Below are 16,288 nucleotides of genomic sequence, written 5' to 3' on the forward strand. Positions count from 1 at the left end.
AAAAAAAAAAAAAAAAAAAAGCTTCTAGGCTGGGGATTTAGCTCAGTAATTCCACCACCTGCCTTGCAAGTGCAAGGACCCAAGTTTGATCCCTCATACAAAAAAAAAAAAAAGCTTCCAAAGTGAGAATATGGGATAAAATACATTTTTTTAAAAAAGCTACTGGTTAGGTCTTGGTTGCTGAGTTTTACAATCTGAATCCTGCACTGTTGTTTCAGGGGAATTTGAGTTAGTTTCTTTTCTGGAGATCATTTTCCTGTCTACAGTGGAAAAGAATGCTGATAAATTATCTCTTAAGTTTCCTGCCACTACTAACAGCCTATGAAATATGCAAAAATTAAGTCCTCCTTGTAACCACAACAAGAATGCTCCTTAAAAAGAGATTTCTGCAGATTTCTTTATTCTGGTATAAAATGCCTTTTGTGGTAATGGCTCTGAAGTTATTTCAGGCTTTAAGCCAATTATTTCTTGCCCTTGTCTTTTAATAAATTCACTTCATGGAAGTTTGCATACCTGTGTATTTCAGGGTTTCCTCACGCTGGCACCACTGATATTGTATACTGCAAGATGGTGTCTTCTTGTGGGGCTGTCTCCTGCATCACAGGGTGGTCAGCAGTAGCCCTGGCTATGTCCAATCCAAAATATCTCCAGGAAGAATAGGGAAAATAAGGCAGGGATAATCCTGGTTTGAGGATCTGAAACAAGAATCTAATCCAATCCAAGTCCAAATTCAAAGCATATTCATTGAAACTTCTCCTTCCTGTACTGAAAGACCAGACCCTGAGTTAGATTTGTAAGAGTTGCTGGTTAAATCAGTTCCTGTACTCTAGAGAGACATCCATATTTCTTTACTTGTGTTCTTACCTAAAGAAATCAAATAAAAATACTCAGATAAGGTGTTGTTAAATCTTTAGGAGAAAAACTGCGTGGCTGTAAGTCTGAGAAACTCACAAAGTCAAGAGTTTACGGCCCAGCCCTTAGTCCATGTGTGAACCCCCACCTGTGAAAACTCTGCAAGGCGGCAGAAGCCAGCTAGAAGCTGAGCCTTGGTGGCTGCACCCAGGCTCTTCCTAATACAGTAAATACACACAGGACCTCATCGCCTGCAGGGCAGGTACAGCAAAGCCAGCCAATCCTCCAAGAACCAAAGCTGTACCCCTAATCCTTCCTTTGCGGGTTACAGTATCCAGAAGATCTTTCTTCTACCTGAAAAAAAAAGTTGACTTCTTAGCTTAACCTAAATAAATAGGTATAGTCTGGGAAGCAGACAGACCTTTAAAACATTCTCAAACTTTTATGATCAGATCATAGTTATTTATAATGGTAAATGTAGGAAACAAGCTAAAACACCCAGTGCTTAGAAAGTGGTGAAGTTATGAGCAATACTCTTCATAGAAAATTATTTAAACATTTATGTTTATAGAGACTATGAAGTAATATAGAAAAATGTAATAGCAAAAAGAATAAGAAGTTAAATGTAAGTAAACTTGCAATCTGATGAAGATATTCACAGTGTAAGCTAATAGAAATAATGCCAGAGTTACAATGAAGCTGTGGAGCTACCATGAAAAAGAAGTAAAGCAGCACACAATGCAATCACAAAGCCCACAGAGAAGGGAGTGAGTGTCCCTAATAAAGGATAAAAGAATGGGATTCATTGCTGTCCTGCATACAAAAATTGCTGGCATTGATGGCAAGATGAAAGGATAGGGTTTTGCAGACATTTTATTTCAAGTAACAATATGAATTTACGTTTTTTAGCAACACATACACACAAGAAAGGTATTCGATTCTTTTTTTTCAAAGCCTATGCATAGAAAAGAAACTAAAAGTATGATTTATGACTTGAAGACAATATTAAAGGTGACTTTATTTTTCTCTAAATTTTCTTTTATTCAACACTGCTTTGAGATTTGAAAATTCTAAAAATTGAAAAGAAAATCCTATTACTAAGCAAAATGAATAATTTGTTTAAAGTCAGAATATTGACAAATCTTTTTAGCACTCTTTGTCTCAAATAGTTAAAAAAACGAAAAAACTCAGAACAAAAAAAGAAATAGAAAAGTCTTTTGGGAAAGCTAAACAGAAACCCTTAGTCTGAAAATAAAATGAATGGATTATACTAGATCAAAAAAATTGCCTTCAAATGACAATTGTAGCAAAGAGAGGTAAGATTGAAGACCAGAGACATTTGCAATGTGGAAAGGGTTCCTTCCAGCAGTCAGTTGAGGCTCCTGGCATAAGGGAATTTAATTCTTCATTGCTAGGGTTCTATGTGTGATCTCTTGCTCTCAGTGCTCTCAGATGCCTCACAGGGCACCCAGAACAAGACAAAAAGCCAGACAGAGACAGCCCTGGACAGGGACGCTCTCAGAACACAGAAACCAGAGCCCTTTCCACCTCTATTACCGGGAGGCAGACAAAAGAATGATCTGTGATGTTTTGTCCTTAATGAAGTCAACAATATCTTCTCTTTTTTTTTGTACTGGAACTCAGGTCCTTGTGCTTGTGAAGCAGGCAGCAGAACCAAGTCAACAATATTTTTGAAGGACAAAGATATTTTCTAAAATGATAGTTGAGTGGACTCAATGATAGATGAATGAACCAATTTATTGGTGGCTCTAAATATCTTTCCATCCTACCTCATTGTTCCATCTAGCAATAAAATGTCACTGGAACAATACCAAATAGAAAACTGGCCTATGTTCCCTCACTAGTTAATGTGAGAAGAAAACACCTGCCAGATTCAGCCCCACAAAAAAGGTTTTAATATAAGGTCACAGAAAACTCAAAGGTTTTATGGCCCACTGTAAAACAGCTCTCTGTCTTTTCCTACTAATTCCTCCATGTCACATTTAACAGAACAAGGATACCACAGATAATAGAGCTGTTTGCAGATTAGCCTTCTAAGCCATAAATAACAGAGGGTTTTGCTCACCTCCAAATATTAAGGCAGCTTATCAATGTTTAAACCTCTTCCTCATTGTAAGGGTTGCTAACATTTTAACCCAAATTGAGGATTTTTTCTTTTCTGTCATCTTACGTTGACAGAGTACACACACATTCATAAGGTTCTGTTACAGATCTCGTGGCATAAAGAGCACCTGCTGCTTGGAAGCCCTTGCTTTGGAAGATGCAGCTGCTCCGTGCGTTCCTGGTTGTGCTCCCTCTGGGTGCCAGGGTCAGGGCTGAGTGTCCTGGAAGATGTAGCTGTGAGTCCCCACAGTCGTTACAATGCTGCAGACTCACAGAGGGGCCAGCGGGCATCCCTGCCACCACCACAAGGCTCTACATCAGCCACAGCAAGATCCAGCACCTCCAGGTAACTGGGCTCTTCGCTACTCTGGCCCTGCGGTTTGGTTTTGTGAGACAGGTTGTGGGCAAGTGACTTAAATGATCATAACTTAAAAGAGCTGTTAGCAGCCCGGCAGCCCTGCCACCTGCTTGTTCGCTGTGTGCTACTGGCGTAGTGTAGGCCTCCTGAGTTTCTTTTTAGGGAAGTACCCCCATGTGAGAATCTACAGTTAATGATTTTTATCTCAACTCCTGTTTTTAAAACTGTTGTTGCAAAGTAAAAGAAGATCTCTTTCTTAACAACAAATCAGAAAGCCCACATTGCCATTTTATGTCCCCAGTACTAGGAATAAGTTCTCTCACGGGGAAAAAAAAGCTCTATTTTATGCCATAATGGCAGATGATAAAGCATCGTAAGGCCATCAAGATGAACCTACTTGTTTCACACAAATGCGCAGACCAGACAGGTATCGCTGTCTCTTTGGAAACTGACATAGAGGAAATGCGTGGGATTTTTCTGTGGTGCAGATTACTGAAAATTATCACTTTATGTGCTTTGAATTCTGACTTTTTATTTTCATGCTCACCTATTCTGAGGACTCTGGAAAGCATGCAGTAGATTTTTCTGAGTTTTACAGCATCAGGAAACTTATGTCTGATCTTTGCTGTTTTGAAAGGTATTTAGGGAGTAAGGTTCTCACCCGAAGATTGCTCACTAACTATGGAGCTGTGACCATCTTAGGGAAGCTGTTAAAAAACGTTTCTGGGCCTCACGTTTTACTCTGTGGTATGCGAAGACTGCCCTGGATAAGCGATTGCAGGCCTCTCCTCACAGAAAACTCTGGCTGTTTGATTTTGCCTTCCTGTCGACTGTGTCTCCCTCACAGTCCAGGTCCAACATAAGGAATCCCTGGGCTCAGAAAGCCAGTGGAGTAGGGTACTTTCCATCCAGAGGCACCTGCCCCACTTCACTGGTTACGGAGTTTTCCTGCAGGTGTTCACACGCGTGGCTGGTGTGTCACCAGGCTCAGCGAGCGTAACTGCCTGGGCCCCTGTGCCAACTTTTCTGCTCATACAGGAGGGGCTCCTGCCAGAGAGCAGCTCTCACCATGTGTCCCCTGAGCGTCAGCAAGACACCAGGCTACGGCAGGGGAGCAGCATCTGGCTGGGGATGCAGGGGATGAGGTGACATCTGGTCGGGGGGGACACGATACCAGGCCGGGGACACACACCAGGCTATGGAGGTGGGGGCTCCTACATGACTGTTCTGAGGCTTGAGCTGCTGACTAGGCCAGCAGTGATCCTGCTGTGCTCTAGCCAACGGGATGAAACTAAACTCACATCCATTTCAGTTACTGAGTGACTGAACTTGTTAAAGCGGAGTTCTGCCACTTCCCTGTCCTTTGGAAGGATAGTCCACATTGGAAAGACAGGGTTGTTAAGAATATAAGGAGCTCTGAGCAAAAGTACTCCCCTCAGAAAGGCCAGGTTTCATGATTGCATGTCACTTGTGTACAGCAATTATTATATATATTCAGTTTTCTTGGTTTGAATTTACAGAACCAGGGGCTGTATTTAAAGAAAAAATCTTAAATGAATCCTCAGGCTAAAAGCACTACAAAAGTTATATCACTTAATCATAAATATATTAATATGTAATATGCATATATCATAAACTTGTTCATTAATTAAACTGTTTGGGACCATGAATATTTGAGGCTGAATATAAAAGGTAGAAAAATGACAGTTTCTGCCCTCAGGAAATGGATTTTGTTTATCCATTCTCTGTAAAAGTTCCTACTGCTTGCAGATCTGTGCTGCTGGGCTGTGTCAGTCTTCCTTTGCTCCTCTGCCGGTTTCACACAGTGTCTCAGCCCTTTCCTGGGGCTCATCCTCTTCTCCCTCCCAAGTCCTGTATCTTCCAGACACCTTCCCTGTGGATGCCTGGTCAAAATCCTAGCCTCACACTTCCTTGGACTCAAGAAGTGCAGCTATCTCCACTTCCACTTCACCTGGGCCATCCTGGCTGGACCGCTTGGGTACGGTGTAGTCACTCTCATGCTGCTCGTCATTACAAGGAACTTTTCAAATTTGAGACAATCTCCGATTTCTGGTCGCCATCTCCTTTCTGGTTAGCCACCACACTTGACTCCTATTTCGTGGAGACATTTAACCCTGCACTCCCCCGGTTTTCCCAACGAATGAGTGTGTTTTTTTATTCCCCTTCTTTTCCTACCCCTTCCCTCGATGTATGTCACAATTAATCATCTGAACACCCATCCAGCAGGGCCCCAGTGTTTCGCTCAGGTATGAATTCTCCGTTTTTCTTGCACCTGGACAGGTGGGTGCTCCGGGGAGGTTCACGTAGGTGGGTAGCTTGGTACCAAGGTCTCCAGCCTCCTGAGTCCTCAGTGGCAGCAGACTGCCTATGCTCTTCTTCTCAGTCAGCTTCTCCTGTACTCTCTTGACATCTTCCATGGACAAACCAAAGTCTTGCTCAGTGTCTGCTCACTGCATACCACTGATTTGTTCCTGCCCGTGTCCTCCAGAGAGAGCAGATGACCTGTTCCTCCTTGTCGAAGCACCAGCCTGGCCCTGGCCACCGCCTCCTCCCTTCTCTGCAGACCTTGTTGTCATTTGCCAGCTGTCTTGTGTACTCCTTCTTCGCCTGCCCCTTATTTTAGGTGTGCACAGGCTCCTCACAATACAATAGGAATGAAACTCTGTCTTTGTCTCCTTGCCCTACACTTCCCTTTATTTTCAAAAATCCTTGCTGGCCTCTGCTCATTGCCTTTGTTCTTTGATTTGCCCCTGTCTGGTTTCTGCTTATTCTGCATAGCTAAAATCATTCCAAGACACAATGACTCACTTTTATTTTATGACAATTCTTACTTTTGCCCTCTGTGATCCTGTGCTTTTGTGTCTTCTACTTCCTATCTCATAGATCCTTCTTGTCATTGCTGTAGGTTTCTTTTCCTCCAGTGCCCCTCCTTTTTGGAGTTTCCCCAGGAGTCTCAGTCCTCACAGTTCTTCTATCACATCTATGCCCTCCTCAGGTGGCCTCGGGTGTGTGTGGCCCCCAGAGCAGGTTCTCTAATGCAAACCTTTCCCCTTGTGTTGGGTTCACTGGTTGCCCACTAGAATTCTCCACGTAGATTTGTAACACCAGGTTCCAAACTGAATTCGGTCTTCCCCCTAACTTGTGTTTTGGGGGTCTGGGTTCTTTCACTTGGCATACTCAGTGTTGGCCAGGTCATAGCAGGGGTCTGAACTTCCTTTTAAAAGCAGAATTGATCTGCCTTATCACTGTGTTTCCCTGAAAATAAGACCTAACCAGAGATCAAACATGCCAGCCCCACTCTGCCTGTCCTTGCCTTCCTTGCCATTACAGAGGAGTCACAGAGCAAGAGAACAGTGATCTGCTGTATGATATCACCATGGTAACAACCAGCTATTGATTGCACCCGAAGTTTATTTTCTGGGTAGGTCTTATTTTCAGGGACACATGCATGCCACATGTTGTGTGTTCATTCATCAGCTTATGGATATTTGGATTGTTTCCTCTTTATGGCTATTGTGAATGACACGGTTATGGATATTCATATTTCAAGTACAAGGTTATTGGTGGTGGTGGTGGTGGTGGTGGTTTTTTGAGACAGTCTCATTTTGTAGTGCAGGCTGGCCTTGAACTCACTATGTGCCCAGGCTGGCCTCGAACTTGCAGCACTCCTCCTGCCTCACCTTCTGAGTGCTGGGATTACAAGTGTGCGCCACACATCTGGCTCAAATACACGTTTTTAATGTGGCCTAGGTTTTCTTTTCTCTTGGACATATACCTTGCAGTGGGTTTTCTGGGTCATATGTTGACTCTGAAACATTTTGAGGAACCGTCAGGCTGTTTCCCAGATGGACCATGCCATTTGCCCCCACCACCACATATGACAGTTCAGTTTTTCTGAAACCTCATAACGCTTCTTTTTATCTTTATTTTCCTTCTGGTTATAGTCTTTCTAAGGGTTCCAGATGGTATCTAACTGCAGGTTTGGTTTGCATTTTCCCATTGGCAATTATGTTTAACATCGCTTCCTGCTTGTTGACCAGATGTATAACTTCTGTGGAGAAATGTATGTACAAATCCTTTGCCCCCTTCTTAGTAAGTTACTTGTCTTTTTAGTATTGAGTTATAAGCATTCTTTTGATATTTTAGATAAAAGTCTCTTATTATAGATGTTATTTGCAAAGAATTTCTCCCGTCCATTGGGTTTTCTTTTATTTTCCTGATGGTGTCTTTTCATACTTAACACTTTTAAATTTGATTCATTTCAACTTCTTTTCTTTTTGTGAGTGCGTCCCTTGTGGCTTTGGGGTCGTGTATTAGATAGCTATACCAAATTCAAGGATGTAAAAATGTATGCCTATATTTTCTAAGATTTTTATAGTTTGAGCTTTTACATTTAGATTCACAATCCATTCTGAATTGTTTTTTTAATGGTGTGATAAGAGTCCAACCATTTTCTTTAGAAATCTCCATCCTTTTCTATTTCTGTTCACTCACTGACACTTGCTCTCAAGTCATGATGATCTGTTTGATTGTGTTGAATGAAAGATCAGAGGAGCAATTCATTATATGTGACACCAACAGACACATTGCTGGGTGACCCAAGTCACTCTTATTTTGAGGCAGATCTTTCAGCTCAGATTTTGTGTTCACACACTCAAAGCATAGCTAAATTCATCTCACTACTGTCATTCAAACTGCTTCAAGTCAAAGTGACCCATTCTCATCAAAGGCAGCAGAGTACAAAGTGGTTATTGTGGTAATCATATCATTTATGAAAGAGAAGAAGCAATATTTTTCCTGGGTAAGAAATATATAAACAGAGTTTATCACTTTATGGATTATTTTTATACTGTTTCCATAATTTTAGGACTGTTTATAGAAAACAAACATTACTCTGATGATCAGAAAAAAAATCCAGTATTGTCTCATCATCTTCCAAACTCCACACTGCCATGTCACACAGGTTGGAAGCCATCTCCATGGGTCTTTCAGCTCTGTTGCACGCTGGACCTCTGAGGAGTGATATACGCTGCTGAGAGCAGGGCCTTCCCCTAACTGAAGCCAGAAACAAAGCCTTTCCTGGGAAAGCTGCAGGGACTGGGCCTGTCTTCCACTTTACCTTACTTGCCCTCTGTTTTAAGCAACATCACAGAGGCTGCCAGCAGCTAGCAGCTCCAAGGTTAACTCGAGGTCAAGAGCATCTCTTCCCCCATTCCTGAGTATGTCCTGCAGAGATTCTGGGAAATGAAGAAACAGATCTGGCCGGTTTTTTCAAATTGCCAGCTTTGCAAATCCACCTGAAAATCAGAGGATGTCTTCCTCTTGCTGTTGACAGCGCCAGAGCTTGTTTTTCTTCAGCTAATTGGATGTTACAACACCAAGGCTAAACAGATACGCACTAGATAAGATAAACCTAGGGGCGACCCGAAACTTTTCCATCTGGCAGCAGAATGTGTTGAACAGGTGGTTTCACTTTCTTAAGCCTTTGTGTCCTTTCTAAAAAGGCAATAATCATGCTTATGGATAGGACTTTGTAAACATTAAACACAGTAACTACTTAGTGGCAGGCATTTTAATTAGTAATAATTGAAACTGATCTATATTGACTGACAAAGGTGAAAAGAAAATGTGTTCCATGCTTAATAAACGCTATTAGATGCAGCTATGGTTTATTTATGATTTGGGCCAGTAGATACTTTATAAATCAGAAGGAAAACAAATATAAATTCTGGCATGTGCTTTGTCTAGTCCTAAAATGAATTATCCATGCAGAGCCATGTCCTGTCCAAGACTGCGCAGGGAGCTTCCCAGGGCTGTGTTCACTTGGGTGGAAGTGGAGGTCTTAGTATCACCAAGTTCTCCTGGGAGCTCACAGAAAGGGATCTATGCTGCAGTCTCTTCTGACTTCAAAAGAAGGTAAGCCTAGGGCCGGGGATTTAGCTCAGCACTTCGATGGCCTGCCTTGCAAGCGCATGCAATTTAAACCCCAGTACCAAAAAAAAAAAAAAAAAAAAAGAAGGTAAGCCTTGGAAAGTGCGTCTCAGCGAGAGCCATGCGCTAGTGATCTGAGTTGTAGGCCAGTCATTTAACTGTTTTGGAATCAAATTCATCACTGAAACTTTAGGGAGATTTAATCTATATAACTTCTGAAATCTTTGTTTTTGAAAACTCTTATGTCCAGATCTTGAGTCTTTTTTGAGAAGTATTAACTGTAGGCCAAATGCAATATAAAATGTTGTAGAGAAGGAAGAAAGAACTTTGGAGTCTCATGGACTTTGCTGAAATTCTAGGCTCTTTCACTTCCTCATTCTTAGTTTCCTTATCTGGAACCACTGTTGTTAAAGGCAATACTCAACATGGACAAATAAAACTGCAAACATTATTAGGACTAGTAGTAATTAATAGCACTGATTAATGATTAAAATATTCAATATTAGCAGTGATAAATAATCCAGGGAAGCTATCAAAACTATTATGATTAAAAACATAAATTTATGTAAATTTTAATTTCATATTCTTCCAATAGAGTAACATATTAGAAGATGCTCTGAAATGTGCCATGATTCACATACGACCTTCCAGAATATAGATACCTTTAATAAAACTTTGATGTCAAATTAACTCACTTTGAAGGTGTTATTCATACATTGGTACTATAAATTGGTATTCATTGTATAATTAAATTAAAATTTAGAAACTGTAGGTAGTTGACATAAAATTGTACACTGAAAATTCTTTTTTTATTTTTTTGGTACTGGGATCTAATCTAACTTGGGACCTTGCACTTGCAAGGCAGGTGGCGGCACCACTGAGCTAAATCCCCAGCCCCAGAAAATTCTATCTTAATTGAATTCTACAGCAGGTTGAAAATTTTGTGAAGATTTAGCGATCTAAAGAAAACCTGGAATAGTTCTTGTGCAAAGATCACTCCTAGGATATGCAGATGTTTATGTCATCAGTGAAAGGAGATGGCTGTGCAGCAAGGAGGCAGAAGAAACTTGCATTGCAACTTGCATTGGCGAATTGCAGATTGGGGATAGGAAACAGCCTCATTCTCCAATTACACAATAGTTAAAAATGTTTTTCAAGTGAGTATATCCTAGTGACAGTGGAGTCAAGGACATTTAAATTTTTTACTTTTTTAAAAGCACCAATATTTTTAAAATGTAATGTGTAATTTAAAAAATCTGAACAATGGTAAGATTCCTAGTAATGTTACCTCCTCCCTAATATTAGAAATAGTAAATAGTTGTGAAAGATTTGAAGATTGTTCAATTTCTGGGTAGTGTAAGATAATGCAAGAAAAAAAATTCTAGTACATGAATCACTGCGCAGTTTGTAAACACTTTTGCCTAAAAAGTGATTTTTCAGCCATAGACTATGTAGCAAGAATTGGCCAATAGTCTATGTCTAACAATAGTGTATCAAAGTACTTAAACTATATTTAATATCTTACTCTAATGTCAGCAATCATAAATTAAAAATAGCTAGGACCTAAGTTTCAAACCTTTTCCATGAGATAATTTTGAATAGAACTTAGTCTGAAATATCTATCACTGGCCTTATAATACTAATGCATATAGTATTTGTTCGAAACAATCTTAACTATTTCCTCCCCTTCCTGGACCCCACTTTTTTCTGTAGCTATCTAACTTCACAGGAATGTTGGTTCTGGAAGATTTCATTCTACTGGCCAGTGGAACATAGTATGTAGAAAGTGACACCTTCAAAACTCTGAGTACTTTAAAGACCTTAGAGCTTTGGAAAAATAAGTTAAGACGAGTCCCCAGGGCTCTCCCAGCCAGTCTTGAAGTGTGAAAACTCAACGACAATGTGATAGGTGCTCTGCGTGGATCAGACTTTGAGGGACTGAAGAAACTGAGACTGCTTGAGCTTTGGAACAACCTGATCTCCTCCTCGTCCCCCGGATGCTGTCCCCGCTCGTCAGCCTGGAGAGCTTGGTCCTGGATGGTGACAGCATAGCGTCTGTAGCTGGGCCCCTGGGTACTGTCCTGCCTGAAGCACCTGAACGTGGAAATAACAGACTGTACCTCATCCCAGGCAGCTTCTTTATGGCTCTGCAGTTTTGCAGTTCCTCAGTTTCAGTGGTAACTTTCTGACTAAAATTCCAGTTAATCTACCCAAATCCTTGCTGTCTTTAAGGATGGAGAGAAATCGGCTCAAAGTGGTTAGGTTTTGCAATGTGAAACACTTGGAGGAACTTTCCCATCTGTACCTGTCGGAGAACTTCCTCTCCTCCCTCGATGGGGGTGCAGTTCCTTGCCAATTTAACCACTCTCGAGGTGTCCCCAAACCAGCTGCACACATTCCCCCCAGGCTGCCTGCAGGACTGCAGAAACTCAACTGCAGCAGCAACCTGATTAGCAGAGTGACGGTGCACGACTTCCAGGACCTTCAAGACCTGAAACACCTGTTCCTAGACAACAACGCCGTCAGCCTGTTCAAAGCTGGTGCCCTGCAGAGGTGCTCACAGCTGTCCGACCTGGCCCTGGAGCAGAACCTGCTGTGATCCATACTGCTGAGGTAAGGAGGCGCTGTCGTCTGTGGCTGCTGTACAAATTCCAGAGTGGCCACGTCCACATGCTGCACATGCAAAAAATTTCAGTTAGCAGACTAAACAGAGCTGTGGCAGCTCTAGCCCTCACCTGAATCTTACACTAACTTATTTATAACTTGTGACTGTTGCACGTTGAAACCTTGTTTCACAGCCTACATTTTATGTATTTGTTTACTTCAGCCTTTTGAGACAGGGTCTCGCTATGAAGTTCAGTCCGGCCTTGAACTCAGCAGTCTCCCGCCTTCCAGCTCCTGAGTGAAGGGAGTATAGGTGAGCACTACTATGGCCTGCTTATAGCCTACATTTAAAAATGGATAAGTAAAAATCAGTAAAGGAATAAGGAACTCGTATTTGCGTTTAAAAGACACTGCAGGTATATTGTTTACTATATTGTTATTCTTTTCTTTTTAGCAATCTATTAAAAAAACAACATCTTGTCCTATTAGCACTATCAAATTTCTTAGAAGTAAAGTAACAACTTTTCTGTAGAAGTCTGTGGTATTCAGTTTAACAAATTTCATTGTTAGTTATAATATTACAATTATTTATCATTTAATGTATCTACTGCAAGAAAAACAGTAGTATGGAAAATACACTCATGAAGCAGGAAAAGGAGTGACGTCACAGAAGGGCTCAACATCACAGCAGGCTGCGACAGCCAGGGCGAAACTGTGATCAGTAGCTTTTCTACTCAGGTGACCTTCAGAGAGCACTGGGCTAAACAGTCCTGCTAAATTTTATGAGCTAAAAATAGCTTAATTATTTACTCTGGGCAGAGTTTGTGTTTTTATAAGTGAGCACAGAAGCAGGGTGCCTTTACCCAATGGTGTGTTGAGGCATGCGTCCTGAGCCAGCCATGGTTTTCAAGACAGCCTTCATGTTAGAACCCCTTGGAGGAGCGCAGCTGGCCTCAGACCAATTAGACCAGATGCCTCAGGACGGCCATCCAAACACCAGCATTTTAAAAAGTTCCTTGGATGATCCGATCTTGCGGCCAGGGTTGAGAAGCACTGGGAGGGTCAGTGAACCTGACAAGTGAGGTTGGGTGGGCTTTTATGTGAGCTCCAATCAAGCACAGCATAACTGTGGCCAACCAAAAGTCAAGGCCAGCAATGAAAGGAGAGCCTTTGGGATTTTAGGGTACCCATCCCTAGCACCCCCACAACAGAGTTTTTTTGTTGTTTTGGGAACTGAAAAAGTTCCTCTGTGGTTTTTCCTTCCATAAAGAATAAAAACACAGTAATAGCCATTCACTATATTTGAATTTTAAAACTTTTATTTGAGAGCTTGAGACAGTACATCTTTTCTCTTTATTTGAATGCTTCTTATTCATACAGAAGAATCGATGCTATGGAATTTAGTTTTCTGTTAATAAACCGTAAAGAAAGCAACAGAAGGGAGTGCTACAGATCTGCTCCTTGACGTCTCCTCCATCACCCCACCTGTCACCAAGAAAGCTCCTGCCACTCAGAGTTCCTCTCTCTCCTCTGACCTCTCTCTGGGACTCTAATCCAGAACAACTTTGCACACACAGTCTAATCCACACGCTCAGCATTTCACCTTGGAGACAGGGCCCTCTGTTGGCCAAACCCAGTTATCATGTGACAGCACATCTGCCTTCAAACCAGGGCTATTTTCTAATACAGACCCAAGTTACAAATACAAGTTTTATTAAAGCTACACAGTGTGGTAAGTGACTGTCAAAGAGGTACGAATCAGGAAATTGATCTCTTTCTGATGTCATTTTAGTTGTAAGTTCCATGGAAACAAGAAAGAGAAAGGTACACTTAAGAATAAGTGCAATTTTTTTGCTACACAAGCAGACGGAATAATTGCTTAAAAGAAAACGGCATCTTCATTTTAAATATCTAATATTTGTCATGTGACTTCTGTGTCTTGAGCACTTTCATCTGTAAGGCAGAAAATCAGAAGCTTCAGAAAAGAAACTCACACTAAGCCGAGTATAGCAAGTGCAGCGGCAAAGGATAGACTGTCTGGCTTCCTGAGCGGGGACCCTGAGACTCCTCAGCTCACTGGTCTGTCCCAGCTACACTCTGCTGTCCTCTGCCAGGCATGTGGAGTCTTGCTCACCGCTATAATTAGTCTTTCTATCCTCCTTTCCTTGGGAAAGAAACAAAGCAAAGCTATAGGTAAGAGATTTTCTGTGGGCCTTCTTGGAAATCCACCTGATATTAGCTGGTTTGTGCCCAAAGTTATATTCTCTTGAAGATTAAATTCAAGCTGAATTGAATGCTCAAGTGGTTAAAGTGTATGAAGTGAGTTTCCTCAGTAAATGAATCTCCTTTGTTAGCTGAATTTTATTCTATCTAAAGAGAAGGCATTTTAAATAATGAAGGCTGTACAATGCAGCCAGGTGCTGAATGAGAATGTTTACTACAAGGGCTGGCCCCAGCCAACATACACGCCATGGGATCATGTCATGCAGAGATACTGTGGCTGCTTGTTCTGTGCAAATACCTGCTGTGTTAGTCACATGGTGGGCAAAACTGCCTAATAACACATTTTCCAGAATTTCTACCATGGTTAAGCAATGCATGATGGCTCAAAAAGCATACATATTTATGTATGCTTAGGTACTGTATAGTTTAGTATATGCATACACATATAAAGTGGATGGTTTAGTTAAAAAATTTTAGGCAAAGTGCCAATAACCTAAAATACTAGCATTTTCAAATGAAATTCATATCAGAATAATATAAGCAAAAAGTAGTATTTTCATAAAATATGGCTAAACTTGGTTTGTTTTCTCTCATCACTCCAGCAATGAATACTAAAATGCACGGACTTCGAGTGCTTTCACTGTGTAGGAGAAAAAACATATAGATGCTATTTTAACATGAAGGCCCTTTCGTTCCTATAAGTTCCAGCTTCTCATGGTTCATAGTAAGAAAAGCCCTTACTACAAAGTTGTTGACTATAAGAGAGATTTTCAGATTCACTGCTGTGATTCTTTTGTATTTCTATCAACAGGCATTAGTATAAGTTTTCAAATTTATATCTATAGTATTGAAATCCTTTTCCCTTTAGTATAAAGCAACAGCTATTCAAGGTTGAAAATGTGGCATGCTGAAAAATAGACATTATCTCACATTGTTCAACTAGAACAAGTAACTTGCCTTTACGTAGTTGGAGCTGGCCAAGAATGGATTCTGTTTTCCCACTAACATATTTATTTCTTTCCCCCTTTCCTCCTTTCGTTTTCCCAATGCTACAATGGACCTGTGGATCTTACTTTATTCAGGGTGTTAAAATCCTCCATGGTGGCCTCCCTCCTGTGACGCTCCCAGTGCCCCACATCGCAGTGGGGACCCTCCAGTGCCGGACTCATTAATTCTGCAGAAGGGTGGTAAGATGTACCTGACAGAGCTCGCCGTGTGAATCATTGTAGGGGTTCAGCGCAGTGCTAAGTGTATTCACACTGCCATGCAGGCAGTCTCCAGAACGCTTTCATTTTATAAAATGAAAACACTGCCTATTAAGCAACCACTCCCCATGTCCTCTACCTCCTGCCGGTGTGGCTTTCTTTTCTGAGTTAGGTTGCAATGGAGAGTTCACAGAAGTGGAATTACACAGCACTCATCTTTTTATTTCTGGCTTCTTTCGTATGCACAGTATAATAACCTCAAGGTTTGTCTGTGCTGTAGCACATCTTGGAACTTCTTTCCTTTGCAACATTGAGTAATATTCCATTGTATGTACAAGGTTTGGTGGGAAAATGCGCAAATGTTTAAATTTTTTAAATAGCTCTTCCCCGAAGTCAAAATGACCACGAAAAGTCAACATTTTGACTGACTCAGGACATCGAGCCGCCACAACAGCAGGTTAAACAGCCTCAGGAGAGAGGACTCCAGGGCTGCTTCACACACTGAAAAGTGTGCTAAGGGGAGGGGCTGTTTTGAGGGGGATCCATGGCCATGGGGGCCTTTACTGTAATTCGCCTCCGCGAGTTTAAACAGTAGATCCGGCCACACCTCGCGCACAGGCTAAGTCGGGCGTGTGGGTCTCCTCGACTGCCAGACACCGAGCCGTGTCGCTGCGTGGGCGGTCGGGCCCTGTCTGTCGCCAGGCGGTGTGGACTGCCGGCGGCGCTCATCTGCTCCCCTCCGTAGGCTCCCCGAGACGCTGGCCAGGCTGGACCTGAAGGGCAACGCCATCCAGGACGTGGCCGAGCGGGAGCTGCGGGGCCTCAAGCAGCTGCACGTGCTCAACCTGCGCAACAAGAAGATCTCGGCAATGGACCTCCGGGCCCTGGAGGGGCTGCCCCGGCTCCGACACCTCTGCCTGGACGGGAACCCCTGGAACTGCACCTGCCGGCTGCTGCGGGCGCGCAAGGC

General features: G+C 42.0%; 1 pseudogene; it reads left to right on the top strand.

Annotated features, from left to right (window-relative positions):
- The window catches only part of LOC104876779, an 18,267-nt pseudogene that overhangs the window by 375 nt on the left and 1,604 nt on the right, over positions 1 to 16,288 (top strand).

This window comes from Fukomys damarensis, unplaced genomic scaffold, assembly GCF_012274545.1.
Source record: "Fukomys damarensis isolate Sample0158 unplaced genomic scaffold, DMR_v1.0_HiC HiC_scaffold_14, whole genome shotgun sequence".
Classification (NCBI taxonomy): Eukaryota; Metazoa; Chordata; class Mammalia; order Rodentia; family Bathyergidae; genus Fukomys; species Fukomys damarensis.